At 36.9% G+C, this 8,946-nt stretch overlaps 1 non-coding gene across 1 annotated transcript; it reads left to right on the top strand.

Moving 5' to 3' along the window:
• Window positions 1-7,035: 7,035 nt before the first annotated feature.
• Window positions 7,036-7,193, top strand: LOC143654636 (U1 spliceosomal RNA). The gene has a single exon (XR_013161842.1). It is a non-coding gene; the product is annotated as a U1 spliceosomal RNA (small nuclear RNA).
• Window positions 7,194-8,946: the final 1,753 nt, after the last annotated feature.

Here is an 8,946-nt window from a genome sequence, read left to right as displayed (position 1 = left end):
TGAGAAATGCAACAGCTTTTATAAAGGAAATTTATTGAGTTATAAGCTTACAGTTCTGAGGCCATAAAAATGTCCAAACTAAGGCACCCAGACACAGATACCTTGACTCAAGAAAGGCCAATCCCTGTCTCCTGGGAAGGTGTGGCTGGTGGCTGTGTCCTCTCCTGGCTTCTGGCTTCAAGTGGCTCTCTCAGCCCCTGGGGATTCTTCTGGCTTCTGACCTGCTCAGCATCTCATGGGAAGGCACCTGGTGATGTCTGCTGGGCTCTGCATCTCCCAACATCTGTGCCTAGGCATCTGCTCTCTCTGTCGGCACTTGAAGTATCTCCAATTGTCTGCATCTGTGTCACTTCTGAAACAACTGTTCTCCAAGCATCTGCATCTGAGGTTTCTGCAAAATGTACCCCCTTTCAAAGGACTCCGGTAAACTAATCAAGACCCACCTTTACTGGGCAAAGTCACATCTCCATCTAATAGAAAGGTACATCTCCATGGAAACAACATATCAAAAAGATCCCAGCCTACAATATTAAATCAGGATTAAGCAACATGGCTTCTCTGGGGTACTCAACAGTTTCAAACTGGCACAGGTCTATCCGTACAGTGGTTTTTACTCAGTCATAAGAAGGAATGAAGTACTGATACATATTGCAAAATGGATGAACCTTGAGACATTATGATAAGTAAAAGAAGCCAGACACAAAATGCCATATGTTGTGTGTGTTTCCATTTATATGGACTACCCAAAAGAGGAATATCCAAAGGAGATAGTGGCTGAGAAGAGCGAATGTGGGGAGAAAGCTAAGGGATATGGGTGGGGAGAGGGTAATGAAAATGTTCTGAAATTAGTGTGGTGTGTGCATACCACAGGGAATATACTAGAAACAAAACCACCAGACCTTGCATGTTGAAAGGGTGTATTTCATAGGGTGTAAATGTGGTGGCTTGGATTTATGTACTTCAGTGAAACATGTTCTTCATAGGGCTTTTTCGTGACGTCGCGCAGCTGAGTGTAGCACTGATGAGGCCCAACAGGGCAGGTCACACAAGCAGCCGGAACCTGGAGGGTAAAGGAACCTGGGACCATGCCACGTGCCCAGGATGACAGCCACCAGCCCAGAGTGCCAGTCTCCGGGGAGAAAGCATCACCCTGACAGTGCCTCAGCTTTGGACTTCTAGCCCCCAAACTGGAAATAATAAATTCCTACTGCTAAGCCAACCCATTGCATGCTGTTTGTTTAGCAGCCAGGAAACTAAAACAGTGAATTGTATCTCAATAAAGTTGTTATTTTAAAACAGAAGAAATGGATAGTATAGGACAGAAAATATAATAATTGAAATTTTAAAATCTCGAATGAACTCAATCATAGAACAGAAATGGCAGATGATAGCATCAGTGAGCTTGAAGACAGATCAATAGAATTTATTCACTGTAAACAAGGGGAACTAGACTGAAAAATTTACAGAGGTTCAGAGCTCTGTAAGACAACAACAAAAGATCAAACATTCATACCGCTGGAGTCCCAGAAGGAGAGATAAAGAGTGTGGACCTGAAAAAGTATTCAAAGAAATAATGGTGAAAACTTCCCAAATTTGGTGTAAGGCATAAGCCTATAGATTCAGGAAACTGTTCAAACTGCAGATAGGATAAACCCAAAGAGATCCATGTCAATACACATCATAATTTAACTTGTGAAAACTAGAAAGAGAGAAAAAACTGAAAATAGCCAGAGAAGAATGCCGCACTAACCATAAAGGGACACTGATCTGAAGACTACGTATTTCTCACCTCAAATGGGAGCCAGCAGGAAGAAGAATACATTTTAAATTGCTTCAGAAAATGAACTGTTAAGGCGGAATACTACATCTGATGATACTATTCTTTGGGAGTGAAGACAAAATAAGCACATTTCCAAACAGAGGAAAACTAAAAGAATTTCTCCCTAGCAGACCTACCTTTAAAGAATAACTAAAGAAAGCCCTCCAAACAGGAAGAGAGGAAAGAATAATGAAATGGGTAAAAATAGAAGTGAACATAGCAGACCATCCTTCACCTCATAAGTTTCTTTAATCTAGAAATATTAAAACATATTAAATATATATTAAATATTAAAACATAAAAACATTAAAATAGGTCCATATTAAAACATAAAATACTAAGCATAAACATAAGTTTATGTTTGAAGAAAAAGTTATGACACCAGCTGATGCGGTGCTGAATGCATATAGAGGAAATGCTTTAGGCAATTCAGTTTTAAAAGTTGAGAGGGTAGGAGAGTGATGTCAGCAAGAGTAAGATACCCAGGTAAGCTACCCCCTCAGAAACAACAAAAAAAAATGGGCAAAATCTATCAGAATAAACTTTCCCAAAACCCTGGAAAATGGTCAAGGATAAGCAGCAATTACACAAATGCTCAATCAGAAAAATAAAACAATAATAGGAGACCCAAAGGTCAAGTTTCCTCGTCCACCATCCTCCTCTTGTCAGTTCCATACAGCAGTTGGTTGGACCCAAAGCAGCTTGGTGGCCTGTAAGTACTCAGGAGCAGGTCCGTGGAGTCAGGTTATTAGTGCCCCTAAATGAAAGTGTTGGCCCTAACTGGCTCCATGGAAGACAGACTCAGGGCATGTGTCTGAGTGAGTGAGCTCAGAATTTACTGGGGCAAAGAAGTCACACAGAAGGTGGAGCTCAGCTGCTCACAGCCACCCAGCCTGGGGACTGTGATCGAGACTAAGGGACAGCCCAGGGCCCTGGAAGGACACACAGGGAACAGAAACTCCTTTGGGGGAGAAGAAACACACATACTGGGGAATCGTTGAAGCTGCTGCGCATGCCCAGCACACACGCTCAGAAAGACCTGAAGGAGCCTAACTGTTCACCATGTGCCGACACGGGTTCAGCATAAACCGAGCCAAACACTGAAGGGCCTCAACACAGACCCAACCTACACCAAAACCCTGGGGAAGGAGGATCTGACTTCCAGAGTGAGAACATCAAAATACTTCAATGCCCAGACTTCAAAGAAGTAGTGGAAGATATACAAATAAATAGGAAAAGATGGCCCATTCAAGGAACAAAAGAAAACAGTAGAGGAAACCCAGATTGGGCTAATCAAGTTTGATTTGGAAAAACTAATCAGAGACACCAACTGTCCTAAATCAGTTCAGTGAACTAAAGGAAAACATAGATGGAGAATTAAATAAAATCAAGAAGAAATATGTGAATAAAATGAGGAATTTCACATTTTACAAAGGAACCAAACTAAAATTCTGGGAATGAAAAGCATTAAGGTGAAAATAATAAATACACTACAGGGGTTCAACAGCAGATTTGAACAGACAGAAGAAAGTATCAGCAACTACAAAATAGGATCATTGAAATTGGTCTGAAGACAGAATAAAGAAAGAAAAAGGTGAGCAAAGTGCAAGAGACCTGTGGTACCAGAAGCATACCAACATATACATTATAGGAATCCCAAAGGATAAGAGAAAGAGAAAATTTGAAGAAATAATGCCCTAAAACTTCCCAAAATTGATGAAAGACATAAATATAAATATCCAAGAAACCCAGTGAATTTCAAATAGCATACTCAAAGAGATCCATACTAAGATGTATTGCAATTAAACTGTTAAATGCCAAAGACAAAGAAGATCCTACAAACAGCAAGAGAGAAGTCTCATAGATAATAAGGTTAAGTACCGATTTTCATCAGAAACCATGGAAGTGGGAAGGCTGAAAGAAAGAAATGCTAGCCAGGAATATAGCTGACAAAAATGTCCTTCGAAAGTCTGGGAGAGATAAAGACATTCCCAGGTAAATAAAAGCTGATGGAGTTTGTCACCATGAGATCTGCTCTACAAAAACTGCTAAAGGGGGTTCTTCAGATTAAAAGAGAAAAACTCTGGACAGTAGCTTGAAGTCATAAGAAGAAATAATGAACTACAGTAAAGGTAAATACATGAGTAAATACAAATGCCAGTTTTATGGCATCCTCTTTATGTAACTCTGTTTTTATTTCTTACAAGATCTAATGAATAATCTTATTTCTCTAATATTGGGTACACAAAATATGAAGGTGTAATAATTTGTGACAAGGACAACATAGGGGGGCCTGGAAGGGGATAGGAGCAGAGTTTGTTTATGCTATTGGAGTTGGTATAAATTCAAACTAGATTGTTATAGATTTAAGATATTAAATATAAATTCCATAGTAAGAAAATATTTTTTAAAAAAACAATAGAAAAGGAAATGAGAAAGGGATAAAATTGTTCCATTACAAAAGATCAACTAAGGCAACAATGGAGGAAATGAGGGCAAAGAAAAGGTATAAGATGTACAAGAAAAAATTATCAAACAGCTGAACTACATCCTGCTCTATCAGTAATTACTTTAAATGTAAATGGATTAAGCTCAACAATCAAAAAATACAGATTGACAGAATGGATAAAAAAAAAGTGTGATCCAACTACATGTTGTCACACAGACTCACCTTAGATCCAAAGATACAAACAGGTTGAAAGTTAATGACTGAAAAAAATTTTCCAAGAAAATAATAACCAAAGAAAACTGGGATGGCTATGCCAATATTAGAAAAAATAGACTTTAAGTTAAAATCTAGTATAAGAAACAAAGAAGGACATGATAAATTAATAAAAGAGTCAATCCACCAAATAGGTATAATAATGATAAACATATGCACTTAATCACAGACTCCCAAAACACATGAATAAAATATGTTTTAAATATGTGTATAAATAGCATGCATTTATATTTTCTTATCCATTTGACTTACAAGAGATAAAAAAGCAGAGTTACATACTGAGGATACCATAAAGCTGGCATTTGTATTTACCCATTTAGTTACCTTTAAACACATATTTAAATATGTGTTTTAAACACATGACTTCAAATAACGGATGGAAAATCTAGAGAGAAGATCAATAAGGAAACAGAGGAACAGTGTGATAAGCAAACTGGACCCAGCAGACAAACACAGAGCAGGTCACCCAACACAGCAGAATACACATTCTCATCGAGTGCACATTAGTGATTCTCTAGGTGAGACTGTGCTGGTTTGAAAGGATGCATGTCCCCTAGAAAAGCCATGTTTTAATCTAAATCCTATTTCATAAAGGCAGAATAATCCTTATTCAATACTGTATGTTTGAAACTGTGATCAGATCATCTCCCTGGAGATGTGATTTAATCAAGAGTGGTTGTTAAGCTGGATTAGGTGACGACATGTCTCCACCCATTTGGGTGGGTCTTGATAAGTTTCTGAAGTCCTATAAAAGAGGAAATATTTTGGAGAATGAGCGGTTCAGAGACAGCAAAGCAGAACGATGTAGCCATAAGAAGCAGAGTCCACCAACTAATGACCTTTGGAGATGAAGAAGGGAAATGCCTTCCAGGGAGCCTCATGAGGCAAGAAGCCAGGAGAAGAAGCTAGCAGATGATGCCGTGTTTGCCATGTGCCCTTCCAGATAAGAGAGGAACCCTGACTGTGTTCATCATGTGCCTTTCCAGACGAGAGAGAAACCCTGAACTTCATTGGCCTTCTTGAACCAAGGTATCTTTCCCTGGATGCCTTTGATTGGACATTTCTATAGACTTGTTTTAATTGGGACATTTTCTCGGCCTTAGAACTGTAAACTAGCAATTTATTAAATTCCCCTTTTTAAAAGCCATTCTGTTTCTGGTATATTACATTCGGCAGCTAGCAAACTAGAACAGAGACCATCTCTTAGAATACAAAAGAAGTCTCAACAAATTTAGAAAGATTGAAATCATACAAACTATTTTCTCCTACCACAATAGACGCAAGCTAGAAATCAAAAACAGAAGAAAAACTTGGAAATCCATAAATATGTAGAAATTAAACAATGTACTATTAAACAATCAAGGGGTCAAAGAAAAAATCAGAAAATTCTTGAAGGCAAATGAAAAGGAAAATACAACACCCAAACCTATGGGATGCAGCAAAGGCAGTGCTCAGGGAAATTTATAGATGAAAATGCCTACATTTAGAGAAAAAAAGAAAGCTCTCAAGTCAAAAACCTAATTTCACATCTTGAGGTAGTAGGAAAAGAAGAGAAATTAAACACTTACTACAGGAAGGACATAGTAGATTAGAGCAGAGATGAATGAAATAGAGAATACAAAAACAAGTCAGAGAATCAATGAAACCGAAGATTGGTTCCTTGAAAAGATCAATAAAATGGACAAACCTTTATGTAGTTTGACAAAGCACAAAAGACAGAAGATGCAAGTTACTAAAACATAAAATGAAAGTGGGTACATTACTACTGGCCTTGAAAAAATCAAAAAGATCATAAGAAAATACATTATAATACACCAACACATTATATAATCTGGTGGAAATAGTCAAATTCCTGGAAATGCACAACTTATCTAAACTGACTGAAGAAAAAAATAGAAGCTCTCAACAGACTTAAAACAAGTAAAAACCTTGAATTGGAATTCAAACACCCCCCACAAAGAAAAGTCCAGGACCACATGGCTTCACTGGTGAATTCTACCATATATTCAAATAATTATTAATACCAGTTCTTCTCAAATTTTTCCAAAAAATTGAAACTCTTCTAAACTCACTCTAGGTAGCTAACATTACTCTAATACCAAAGCCAGAAAAGACATAACAAGAAAATAAAATTACAGATGTATTTCTTTTATGAACATAGATTAAAAAATCCTCAATAATATACTAGAAAATAAAATCCAACAGCATATTAAAAAGATTATATATGATGACCAGGTGGGATTTATTCCAGGAATGTGAAGGGTATTTCAATATAAAAAAGTCAATCAATATAATGCACCACATTAAACAAATGAAGGAAACAAGCACATGATCATCATAATCAACAAAGAAAAGACACTTTGCAAAAGTCAACACCCTTTCACGATTAAAAAAAAAAAGCACTTATAAAAATAAGAATAAAAGGTAATTTTCTTAACATAATAGAGGGCATATATATGGAAAATTCACAGCTAACATTACTCTCAATGGTGAAAGACTGAAAGCCATACTTACAATGATCACGAAGGTGGTTTTCCCAGGGCAAGGCTTGTCCATTGCACTCCGGGCGTGCTGACCCCTGTGATCTCCCCAAATGTGGGAAACTCGACTGCATAATTTGTGGTAGTGGGGACTGCGTTCGCACTCTCCCCTGGTGTGTATTGTACTGAAAGAAAGATCTATTCTGTTCCTGAAAAAAAAAAGACTGAAAGCCTTCATCCTAAACTAAGGAACAAATCAAGGATGCCAACTGTCACCATTGTTATTCAACATTGTATTAGAAGTTCTACCCAGTGAAATAAGACAAGAAAAGGAAATAAAAATAATCCAATTTGGAAAGGAAGAACTAAAACTATCTTATTCTCAGTTAACATGATCTTGTGTATAGAAAATCTCAAACAATTCACAAAAGAACTAATAGACCTTAATAAACAAATTCAGTGAAGTTCTAGGCTATAAGATTAACTTGTAAACATCATTTCTGTTTCTATACACCAGCAAATATCAAACCAAAATGGAAATTTAAAAAACAATTCCATTCACAATAGCTTGTAAATGAATAAAACGTCTAGGAATAAATTTAACCAAGGAGGTGAATAGCTCGTACACTGAAATCTATAAAACACTGCTGAAAGAAAGTAAAAATCTAAGTAAATGGCAAGATGTCTTCTGTTCATTGATAGGAAGATTTAATGTTGTTGCAATGTCAATACTACCCAGAGCAATCTACAGATTCGATACAATCCCTATCAAAATCCCAGTAGCCTTCTCTGCAAAAATGGAAAAGTCAATCCTCAAATTTATACAGAACTGCAAGAGGCACCAATTAGCCAAATCAATATTGGAAAAAGAATAACAAGGCAAAAGTCTCATGCTTCATAATTTCAGAACTTAGGACAGTACCACAACAATCACAAGTGTGGTGCTGGCATAAAGACAGACAGGTAGGTAAATGAAATAGAATTGAGAGTTCAGAAATGCACCCACACATCTATGACTAACTGACTTTTTCTAAAGGTGCCAAAAGCACCAACTGGGGAAAGAATAGTCTCCTCAACAAATTATTTTGACAAAACTGGGAGTCTGCAGGCAAAGGATGAAGTTGAACTCCTACCTCACACTATATACAAAAATTAACTCTAAATGTCTCAAGATGCTAAACATGAAATCTAAAAACAGAAAACTCTTAAAAGAAAATATAGGGAGAAACCTTCATAATGTTGTATTTAGCAGTGATTTCTTAGATATGACAGCAAAAACATGAGCAATAAAAGAGAAAATAGGTAAATGGGACTTCATAAAATTTTAAAATATTTTTTACATGAAAAGACTTTATCAGGAAATTGAAAAGACAATCTATAGAATGGGAGAAAATATTTAGAAACCATATATCTGATAAGGATTTTACATCCAGAATATATGAAGAACTCCTGCAACTCAACAAGAAGACAACCCAATTTAAAAATGGGCAAATCTCTAGCCTCCTATATTCTGGAGCAGCTAGAAGGAAAAATATGAGAGGATCATACGGTAGCCAATGACAAACTCTGGGACCTGTCCTGTAACCACTTGTTGAAGAGTACTTTGAAAACTATTGCTTTTTTATTTCTTTGCTTTGTGTATATGTTATTCTATACAATAAAAAAGTTGAAAAACAAAAAAAAAATGGGCAAAGGACATGAATAGACATTTTTCCAAAGAGAAAATACAATTGGCTAAAAAGCACCTGAAAAGATGCTCATCTTCAGAGCTCTTGGGAAATGCAAATCCAAACCAAAATAAGATATCATCTCACACCTGCCAGAATGGCCACTGGAAACAAACAGGAAACTACCAGTGTTGCAGAGGATGCAGAGAAATGGAAGCACGTATTTACTGCTGGTGGGGATGTAAAGTGATACAGCCT

The sequence above is a fragment of the Tamandua tetradactyla genome, chromosome 13 (genome assembly GCF_023851605.1).
Source record: "Tamandua tetradactyla isolate mTamTet1 chromosome 13, mTamTet1.pri, whole genome shotgun sequence".
Classification (NCBI taxonomy): domain Eukaryota; kingdom Metazoa; phylum Chordata; class Mammalia; order Pilosa; family Myrmecophagidae; genus Tamandua; species Tamandua tetradactyla.
Note: the sequence above shows the minus strand (reverse complement) of the source record. Positions and strands in the feature narration are given on the sequence as shown.